The sequence below is a fragment of the Camelina sativa genome, chromosome 8 (genome assembly GCF_030686135.1).
Source record: "Camelina sativa cultivar CO46 ecotype springtype chromosome 8, ASM3068613v1".
Classification (NCBI taxonomy): Eukaryota; Viridiplantae; Streptophyta; class Magnoliopsida; order Brassicales; family Brassicaceae; genus Camelina; species Camelina sativa.
Genome location: NC_141887.1, coordinates 6,335,459 through 6,346,190, shown reverse-complemented (window position 1 = coordinate 6,346,190; position 10,732 = coordinate 6,335,459). Strand labels below are relative to the sequence as shown.

The window sequence follows — 10,732 nt, the reverse complement described above, 5'->3', positions numbered from 1 at the left end:
AAGTTTGTAAATAAAAATGCAAAGAAATAAAATCGATTAGCTTATAAGATTAAAACATTGGGTCATAGGGTACTTTAGAGATCAATGAGTAATGAGAAAATGAAATATGGAATTCAATAATTAAGAACCGTTCTAGAACATGAACACAAGAATAGACTAACCCTCTTTCAAGGCATCAGAAACTAAACTTGACTATTCGTTTGCTAAACTTTCATTTGCAACCTCCTAGCCAAATTTGCATTACAATCAAGTTCATTAAGTTCACAATGCGTCCTAACATCAACTTTCGCAGGCTAGAAATACATTGCTCAACTCACACTCATTCAGGCATTCTATCGAACACTTGTGATGCATAGAAAAACCTAGAGTCTAAAACAAGGTGATAAGTCCTATTTTAGCATTAAGATCATGTGAATTAAAGAACCTAAAGATTAAGACTCCATACAACAATTAAAACATCAATTCATTGAATCCCCTAGTTGAAACCCTAAAACCCAATTGGAGAACTACTCACACATAGCAAAAGAGAAAACAAAAATCATAGATGAAGAAAACATGACTAAATTGCAGAAATAATAAGAAAGGGTTTAGAAATCTTCTCCAAATTTTCAATGAGGATGAATCTCTAGAATCCCAAAAGAGTGGCTTACAAAAAGTCTTAGGTTGTAGAAAAAAGGCGTAGAATAAAACTTAGGATTTTTCTCCAACAAATAGAAAGTATTTATAGAGTTATGAAAATAAGGTAAAAAGGTAACGACCTAGTTAGGACATCTTCGCAGCCAGGCAGGTATCTCAAATAGGCGGGTTTTGGCGTGAAACTTGCCGGGTTTGACTTCGCTTCTCAGCTAGGCGGGTTTCTCAGATAAGCGGGTTTTGACGTGAAACTTGCCAGGTTAGACTTTGCTTCTCAGCCAGGCGGGTTCCTCAGATAGGCGTGTTTTAACGTGAAAATTATTGGGTTAGACTTTGTTGCTTAGCCAGGCGGATTCCTCTAGTAGGAGGGTTTTCACGTGAACCAACATCTATCTCATACGCTTGTTTGCATCCAGAATTGCTCATTTTTCTTCCATTTTCCTCCAAAGTGTTCTAAAACCTATAAAGACTCGATAAAGAACCATAAGACTCCAAAAACACACTTTGACTCAATAAAAAGTATAAAATAAGAGAGAAAATAAAGACTCAAAACCGATAAAAACACCATATATCAACTCTCCCCGACTTAGATCTTTGCTTGCCCTCAAGCAAAACAAAAACCTTTGCCAAGGAAAGAGGTTTGAAAATGCGAGAACTCACATATTCTGCTGGGATCATGCTATCAAACAATTGCCTGCAAACCACCATCACAAAGCTCATATCAAACCGTACTAAATCGTAGTTTGACATGAGCGTAGCAACTTCATAAATCCTAAGATCACAAAGACTTTCAGACTCAGATAACTTAACATTTTAACATTCATTAGTAAATGCTTGCACTCTCACAAAGGGGATATTGAACACATTATGGTCTAGGTGTAAGGACAATTTCAAGGTGGCTCAAGTGTTTAAGGTTTCCAGCAATGCGAACGGAGGCAAATCATTATGCAAAATCACAATGTGACACATACCAATTGGGAGGTACACAGCTTCCCTCTAACTTGGATCATACCAACCAACGCAAAACCCCAAACAAATCATCATTGTTCTAGATGCTTTTGATAAATAAATAAGAGTACTCTGACTTTCCCGGTTCCATTCTTACTCCTTTCCCATTTTATTCATTTTTTTTTCTTTTTCTTTCTCAAGTTTTTTTTTTCTTTCTATATGGGGGAGTGGAACCGGTTCTCGTCTCACAAAATTGCTTCAAAAGAACTAAATCATGGGAACTCAACACATGCTTATGAACATAACCACACAACCACAAAAACTCAATATCAATCACCCAAACAAAACTACAATGACAATCCTAACTAGAGGAAAGCTATGTTGGTATGTATACTTCGTAGTTTTTGCATATGAATGCACATGATGATGATGATGACCAAGAATTCGAGTGGTATGAAGCAAGGATATGGGTAAAGGTGTGGTACTAGACTAAAAACGAGTCTAGCCATTCAGAATTTACAAAGAGTGGTAAAAATGGTGTAAACTAAACTCTGAATGTATGATCCATTACATGATTCTCAACCCCCTAAGTGAGATATAATAAGTCCATATTAATTCCAAATAAGAAAGGCCAAGCTCAAATCATCCAAATTTCAAAGCGACAGGAATTACTGAAGTGATCAAGTCATGATTTTTTCTAAACTTCCAAGTCATCCTTAAACTATGCTAAATGGTCCCAAGGCAATGAATCAAGCATGGTGCAATTCCCTAAGAAAAAGTTACAGTTCTCATACAAAAATTTTGACTCAATAAAACACACTTTTGACTCAATGAAGCAAACAAACTGACGAAAAAAAAGAAACAAAAGAAAAACAACCAAAGAAAACAAGATTAGTAGACATATGACACCTTCCCCCAGACTCGCTTCACATCGTCTCGGTGTAAAAACAAATCCAAGAAAAGAGGTCAAACCGACCCAAAAGAAATTTAAAAGAAAAATAATTAGTAAAAGAGAGAAATACCTAGTGGGTTGCCTCCCACAAAGTGCTTGTTTCATGTCACTAGCTTGACTGGATTCTTGTGAACTAATGGGTGTGAGCACGAGGACTTGCTCCAAAATAAGGTCTCCAGTCATTCATCTTTAGCTTCAAAACTCTACTCATAACCCCTTTCATAACTTTTTGACATTTTCCTTTCCTCTCTGAAGTTAGAATAGTCATAGCTTTGGAAAAAGGTTTCGAGGTTCCCTTACACTGCACCTTATACTCTATGGTATCTCCAACACACTTCACCGGTGTTAAGGTTACATGAAATATGGAATTCAATAATTAAGAACCATTCTAGAACATGAAATATGGAATCAATGACTAATAAGAAAATGAAATATGGAATTCAATAATTGAGAACTGTTCTAGAACATGAACACAAGAATAGAACCCTCTTTCAAGGCATTAGAAACTAAACTTGACTATTCGTTTGCTAAACTTTCATTTGCAACCTCCTAGCCAAATTTGCATTACAATCAAGTTCATTAAGTTCACAATGCGTCCTAACATCAACTTTCGCAGGCTAGAAATACATTGCTCAATTCACACTCATTCAGGCATTCTATCGAACACTTGTGATGCATAGAAAAACCTAGAGTCTAAAACAAGGTGATAAGTCTTATTTTAGCATTAAGATCATGTGAATCAAAGAACCTAAAGATTAAGAACTCCATACAGCAATTAAAACATCAATTCATTGAATCTCCTAGTTGAAACCCTAAAACCCAATTGGAGAACTACTCACACATAGCAAAAGAGAAAACAAAAATCATAGATGAAGAAAACATGACTAAATTGCAGAAATAATAAGAAAGGGTTTAGAAATCTTCTCCAAATTTTCAATGAGGATGAATCTCTAGAATCCCAAAAGAGTGGCTTACAAAAAGTCTTAGGTTGTAGAAAAAAGGCGTAGAATAAAACTTAGGATTTTTCTCCCAACAAATAGAAAGTATTTATAGAGTTATGAAAATAAGGTAAAAAGGTAACGGCCTAGTTAGAACATCTTCTCAGCCAGACATGTATCTCAAATCGGCGGGTTTTGGCGTGAAACTTGCCGGGTTAGACTTCGCTTCTCAGCCAGGCGGATTTCTCAGATAGGCGGGTTTTGACGTGAAACTTGTCGGGTTAGACTTCGCTTCTCAGCCAGGCGGGTTCCTCAAATAGGCGTCTTTTAACGTGAAAATTGTCGGGTTAGACTTTGTTGCTTAGCCAGGCGGATTCCTCTAGTAGGCGGGTTTTCACGTGAACCAACATCTATCTCATATGCTTATTTGCATCCAGAATTGCTCATTTTCTTCTATTTTCTCCAAAGTGTTCTAAAACCTATAAAGATTCAATAAAGAACCATAAGACTCCAAAAATACACTTTAACTCAATAAAAAGTATAAAATAAGAAAGAAAATAAAGACTCAAAACCAATAAAAACACCATATATCACAAATTTCCAAAGATCTTTGCCCACGAGATCAATACCACCATTTTGGTTGGTAAGTTCATATAAATCAGTTTTTATGTACTATTTTTTTAATTATCGATAATAAATAATTGTTTTCTTCAGATGTCATTGGTCAAGTTGTTAATCTTGGTGATGTTGAAGACCTTGATGTTAATCATAAATCAGTTAAGAAGATTGACTTCGAGTTCAGAGATGAAAAGTAAGTTTTGATTGAAAAATTTTTCTAACCAAATGACGTTTATTATTTCTATTATCTATTAACGTAATGTATACATCAGTGATGAGAGATTGCCTGTCACTTTGTGGGGGTAATTATGCTATTGAACAGTTCAATTCATGTGAACATTCATATGAGAATGGTGTTACGGTTATTTGGCTTCAGCGTTTCGCCAAAATTAAAGAGTTCAAAGGTATTACTTTCACATTGTAATTTTTTCTTTTTTTTTAAACTATTGCTGATAAACTTATAGTTGTATATAATTTATTATTTGTAGATATTATCAATGTCGTAAACTCATTTCGATACTGCTGAGTTTGTTCATACACATTTCGATACTGCTAAGGACATTTGCATCGTCATTTGCAGCCGGTGAGAGGTGCTCTGTTTTGATTTTTGCATCTATATTTTTTTGCTATTTTCTTGGACACTTTTGATTGTTTACCTTTAAACAGATATTTTATAGGCGTCCATCAATAAACATGTACTCACATACATAAAATTAGGAATCTAGATTCAAGAAAATCTTACCAATTCATGTATAAATATGGGCTCTAAGTTTACATTTGATGAACAACGCATCTCTAAACCTCTTCTCTTATTCACTTGGCTGCGGCGTCTGTGACTCCTCGTATATCAAAAGTCTTCACTTTGTTGAATTCATTATTCATTGATGAAGAAGAGATACTTCCCCAGTGTTCTCCGTTGTCTCTCGGGCCACTAGGTTGGTTAAAACCGCCATTGTTGCTGCCTGCATATGAGGAGTAGAACGCCGGTCTCAGGCACAACCTCTTAAAGGAACTCGTCTTCTCCGCGCATTTATATGGCCCCTTCTTGTACAAGCTGTTTTTTACATCTTTTTCAACCAGCTCTGGCAATCTCTCTGCTTCCAGGGGTTTGTCTTGTATACCTTCTCTTTTCCCTACATCTTCTTTTCTCTAACTGGCTCTGGCAACCTCTCTGTTTTCACGGGTTTGTCTTCTTTCTTGGTCTGCTTCTTCTTGAAGCAGCTTAGACATCCTGTAGACATTTTTCTAGGGGTGGACAGATGAGTTTTTTGAACAAACAGTATGTGCTTCCGTGCTTGTTTGTGTAACTTAAAGAAGGTGTATACCAGAGACAAAGACCTTGAAAATGTTTAATCTTCAGTATGAGAGAAAGAGACCTGTATTTTGGCTGAATTATTATTACTTAGTCGTATTTCTTTGACTTGAGAAAATGCGGAAGCTTCCTTTATTCCACAACTCACTTTCTACGAAATTAACATATATACCCGTGACTTTTACAAAATTATATTTTCTGTAATAACAAAAATTATTTTACTAAATATAGCACAAATTTTGTTTGCTATATAATTTTTAATTTGGTATAAATATGGAAAAATAATTGTCAGTTATTTGAAGTATACGCCAATACATCGCCGCACATACAAACAATATAAATATCTTGTTAACTACGTGAACTATTGTCATCACATAAGAACATCCATAAACAAACATATGTTATGTGTACAACACCATAAACATTCAACTTTGGTGTTTGGTTGGCCGGAATCCGGTGTTGACCAGTATAGACCGACGTTTACCACTGTTAACCGGCGTTGACCAGAAAAAATATTCAAATATTTTTTTCTTTTTTCCTAAAAATAATAAAATATTTTCTTTTTATGTATTTTTGATAAATAAATAAAAGTATAAATGATTTGTATAATTTAGAAATACAAAATATAACAACAAAAAAATACTAGAAAATTATATACAAAAAAAATATATATGACAAACAAAATTTGTGGTATATCTAGTACCCCTAACTAATTTTGGTAATACTGAAAATATACCAAAATAATATAATAAAACTACACTACCAACATTTTATGTGAAGTAGATATTTTCATAAAACTATAACAAATATATACATTTTCCTTTGAAATTGTTTTTTTTATTTTGTATTTTCAAATGTGGGGGTTTTAATTTTTTTTCCTTTTTATTTATTTATAAGATTATATCATTTGAAATATATCCAAGGCATTGCCAACTATTTCTTTGCTTTTACAAAACCAACCTTTGATTTTACAAAATCAACTTTTGATTTTGAAGTATCTTCTAGATATATGTCTTTCATGTAAATTAATAGAAATTTTCTTATTTTCTTCCTTTTTTTCTTATTAAAACAAAGAAATAGTTGGCAATGTCTTGGTACATGAAAGAATTTTTCTTATTTTCTTCCTTTTTTTCTTATTAAAACAAAGAAATAGTTGGCAATTTCTTGGATATATTTCAAATGACATAATATTATAAATAAGTAAAAAGAGAAAAAATATTTAAACCCCCACCTTTGAAAATATAAAATAAAAAATGATTTTCAAAAGAAAAGATATATATTTGTTATAATTTTATGAAAAAATCTACTACACATAAAAATTTTGGTGGTATAGTTTTATTATATTATTTTGGTGAATTTTCTGTATTAACAAAATAAGTAACTAGAAATACCACAAATTTTGTTTGTCATATAATTTTTATTTTTTTTTGGGTATATAATTTTTTTTATATTTTTGTCATATAAATTTTTGTTTTTTTTTTAACTTTGTAAATTATACAAATCATTTTTATTTTTTATTTATTTATCAAAAATACATAGAAACAAAAAAAATATTATTAGGAAAAAAAACCAAAAAAAAATTGAATATTTTTTCTGGTCAACACTGGTCAACGTCGGTCAACACTGTCAATGATGGATTTTGACCAACAATACACCGGAGTTGAAAGTTTATGGTGCTATACACATAACCTATGTTTGTTTATGGATGTCCTTATGTAATGATAATAGTTCATGTAGTTAACTAGACATTTATATTGTTTGTATGTATGGTCATCTATTGGGGTGTACTTGTGACAATCCGTCCATGGACCCCACTAGCCTCACTTCTAGTTGCCCCCATAGGCTGGCCCTGCAGGTAGGCCTGGGCACTAATACTTGTTACCCATATTCGACCTGTTACTCGGCTCGTACCCGTCCCGAAAAAAAGGGTACCCGCAGCTTTACGGTCGAGTAAAGGGTATTAGTTTAGTTTTCAATACCTGTCCCGTTACTCGTCCTTTTACCCGTTTTGTTACCCGACCCGTAAATACCCTTTAATATTTTGTATTAATATTATTTATTATTAATTTATAAATATATTATAGAGTTAAAGTTAAAGCCTAAGTTTAAAGAGTCCAACTGAGATGATATATACGACGCCCAATTGAATTAATATTTTATTTTTATTTTTTAAGTTTGTAATTTTCTAATTTTTGGACCTATATATTGCATATATTTATGAAATTATTATTGCAATTTTTGACAATTTTTTTATCAGATATTCATTTTTCCGGGTAAGGGTAAAGGGTCGGGTATTTAAAGGGTCAACTATTTTTTCGGGGGTACCCGTTAGTTAAGGGTCGAGTACGAGTAATTTTTTTCTATTACTCGTTAGGATCGGGTTGGGTAAAGGGTATGAGAAAATTCAAGGGTACCCGTCCCGTGCCCAGCCCTACCCCTGCAGAGCATCGATCCTAACCTGTCAATTGGTGGCAACTTGTTTGTGGGAAGGTTGTTAAAGGGTGAGGGACCAGGGTTCGAGGAACGTCTGATGCACTAATAACCTACTGGTGGATTTGGATATCCACGGTGATGGGTTAGGATCGATGCCCTGTAGGGCCAACCTATGGGGGCAACTAGCAGTGATGCTAGTGGAGTCCACGGACGGGTTGTCACAATACTTTAAGTAGCTGGCAATCATTTTTCCTATAATTTTCTTGTATTGTTTATCTTATAATTTTTTATTGTTATATTTTGTTTTTTTTTAAATTATACAAATCATTTATTATTTTTATTTATTTATCAGAAGTACATAAAACAAAATTATTTTTAGGAAAAAAGAAAAAATATATATTTTTCAGGTCAACGCTAGTCAATGCCGGTCAACACCGGATTGTGACCAACAAAACACTGGAGTTGAATATTTATGGTGTTGTACATATAACCTATGTTTGTTTATGCATGTATTTATGTAATGTCAATAGGTCATGTAGTTAACAAAACATTTATATTGTTTGTATGTGTGGTCATGTGTTGACATATACTTCAGATAGCTGGCAATCATTTTTCCAAAAAATATCAACAAGCTTCGATCAATTACAATTTTTTTTTCCAATACACTTTCTAATCGATGTATATGACAAAAACAAATTAATGGAAAGCAAGAAATGGAATGAGTATTTGAAAAAGGTTTGACAAATAGTGGTGTGGTGTAGGAGAAAATTTAGGGATTTTTTGATTTTTTGTTTCATAAATTTTTTTAAAAAAATATATGTACAAAAAATCAGAGGAAATTGCGTTTTTTATCTTTTAAATTGAGAATAGTTTTTTACTAATTCTAGTTAATTTTTAAAATTATGAACAAATCCTGGCACAACTCTATTGGTGATGTGACTTGTGCTTTTAACTTGTGACAGAAGTAAAATAAGTACTTACCATATTTTCCGCCTTCGTCTCTCAAATCCTCCATTAGGTCTTTGTCTTCACCGTTTACCGGTTTACGTGATCATAATCATCAACTGTAATCGCTAGAGTTTAGCAAATATTCCTGGTACGTGGGCTATTGGGCCAGGCTGCATCATCCTGGTACGTGGAAGAGAGAGACGACTACTCAAGAAGAAGAGAAGAAGTTGAGAATAAAACATTTATTGGCAGTAAGATTATAATCCTGTATTTTATAATGGAAACTAAATTTCTAATTCGTTTAGCAAAACACTTAAGATAATTTCCTAATTCAAAACACTTTTTCTTTTCTATTTTTTTTGTTTTTGTTTTTGTTGACGTAGGTTTCAGAGGGTTTTAACTTTTAACTTTGTTTTTGTTTGTTAAAAGGTACTCAAATTAAAAGAGAGAAAGCATGAAGCATACTTGTCTGTTTACTACCCATTCTTGTTCATTGCTCTATAAAACTTCCAAAAGGTTATCATATTTGAGAATTTTTTTTAATGTCAAATATGAAAAAATTTAAGCATGTAAATCTCAACAATGAATATGCTTTCATTTGTACTTTTTAGCATTAATTAATTCTTTCAACCATTGTTGATAATTACCATAGTGTACATTTAACAAAATTTATTTTATATATCAATACCATTATACCATAACAATTCCCACAACAAAACAAAACTTATTTGTAAATACTTTGACTTATTTTGAGAGTTTCATAAATCTAAAATTCTGGAGTCAAACTTTAAATGTTATTGGTTATGTTAAGCTTTTGATGATATAGTCCATAAAGAATGGCTTTACATATTTTAAAGTCACAACCATGATTCTAAATCTCTACACTAAATATAAAAGGTAAAAGTCTACAGTTACCTACATTTTCAACCAATCATCAACACCATATATCTTTTCATGTCTCTTATAGTTACCTATATAAAGTTTTTTTCAAAACAAACCAATCCTTTATAGGTCCTATTAGGATGATAAATATCTCTACATTTCTCTTTGGCTTGTTCCTTTTTTTCAGGTATTCATTTTAAAATTTCCTATTTTATAAAAGTTGTAGATGTTCATATATTCTGATTAAAAGAGAAAGCATGCTATATTTTAGCAAATGGTTGACTCAAAATAAGATTTTGGAAGAGTTGAATGACTATTCATCTCATTTTTTACCATTTGAGATGAATAAGTTGAAAAATTATTCAACTCAGTCAACCAAAAAAACTGAAAATGAACAAATTATAAAAAAAAATTGTTCCACATATTCATCTACTATTTCGTAGAGGAGTGAGTTGAATGATATTCAACTTTTTTTGTTAAACTCAAATTTTTGTAATCATTCAACTAAATGCAACTTTTTGCACCCTTAATATTTTTTAAAAATAAAACTTGATTTTCAAAAAATTATCACCAAATAGGAATTTTATTAAACGAAATAGCAAATGCGGATGTGTGTGACACTCCACTAGGAGGATCATGTGCAGACTGTGCTGCAAGGTGTTCATCGTCGGTTAAGGGTTCGATTGGAAGTTATTGTGATGAGGAAGGTTCATGCATTTGCCACTACCATTGTGAGCAATGTCGCAAATCATTCAGGTTCATCAGATTAGGGTGTACGAACCAACAATGTCAAACGATTTGCGATGAAATGCTATATGACCGAGCTGTGGATATCCATGGTTACTGTAACAGGGGGCAATCACCTCAGGACAAACACCACTTGCATATGTGAATATAAAAGTACAGATTGTTAGAAAACTTGAAAGAGAGAACTCAAAGTGTCTAATGATGTATCTCTATGTTAACAATAATGATATTGCAAAATTTAAAGAGACATGTTATTAAAAAAATCAAAGTATTTGACATTAATTTGTGTAATTCTTTTATATGTATATTTTCGTTTTCCAA

The 10,732-nt window shown here is 32.6% G+C and overlaps 1 pseudogene; it reads right to left on the bottom strand.

The window, feature by feature from the left end:
- Positions 1-4,737: 4,737 nt before the first annotated feature.
- LOC147939752 (uncharacterized) lies at positions 4,738-5,487 on the bottom strand (annotated as a pseudogene).
- Positions 5,488-10,732: the final 5,245 nt, after the last annotated feature.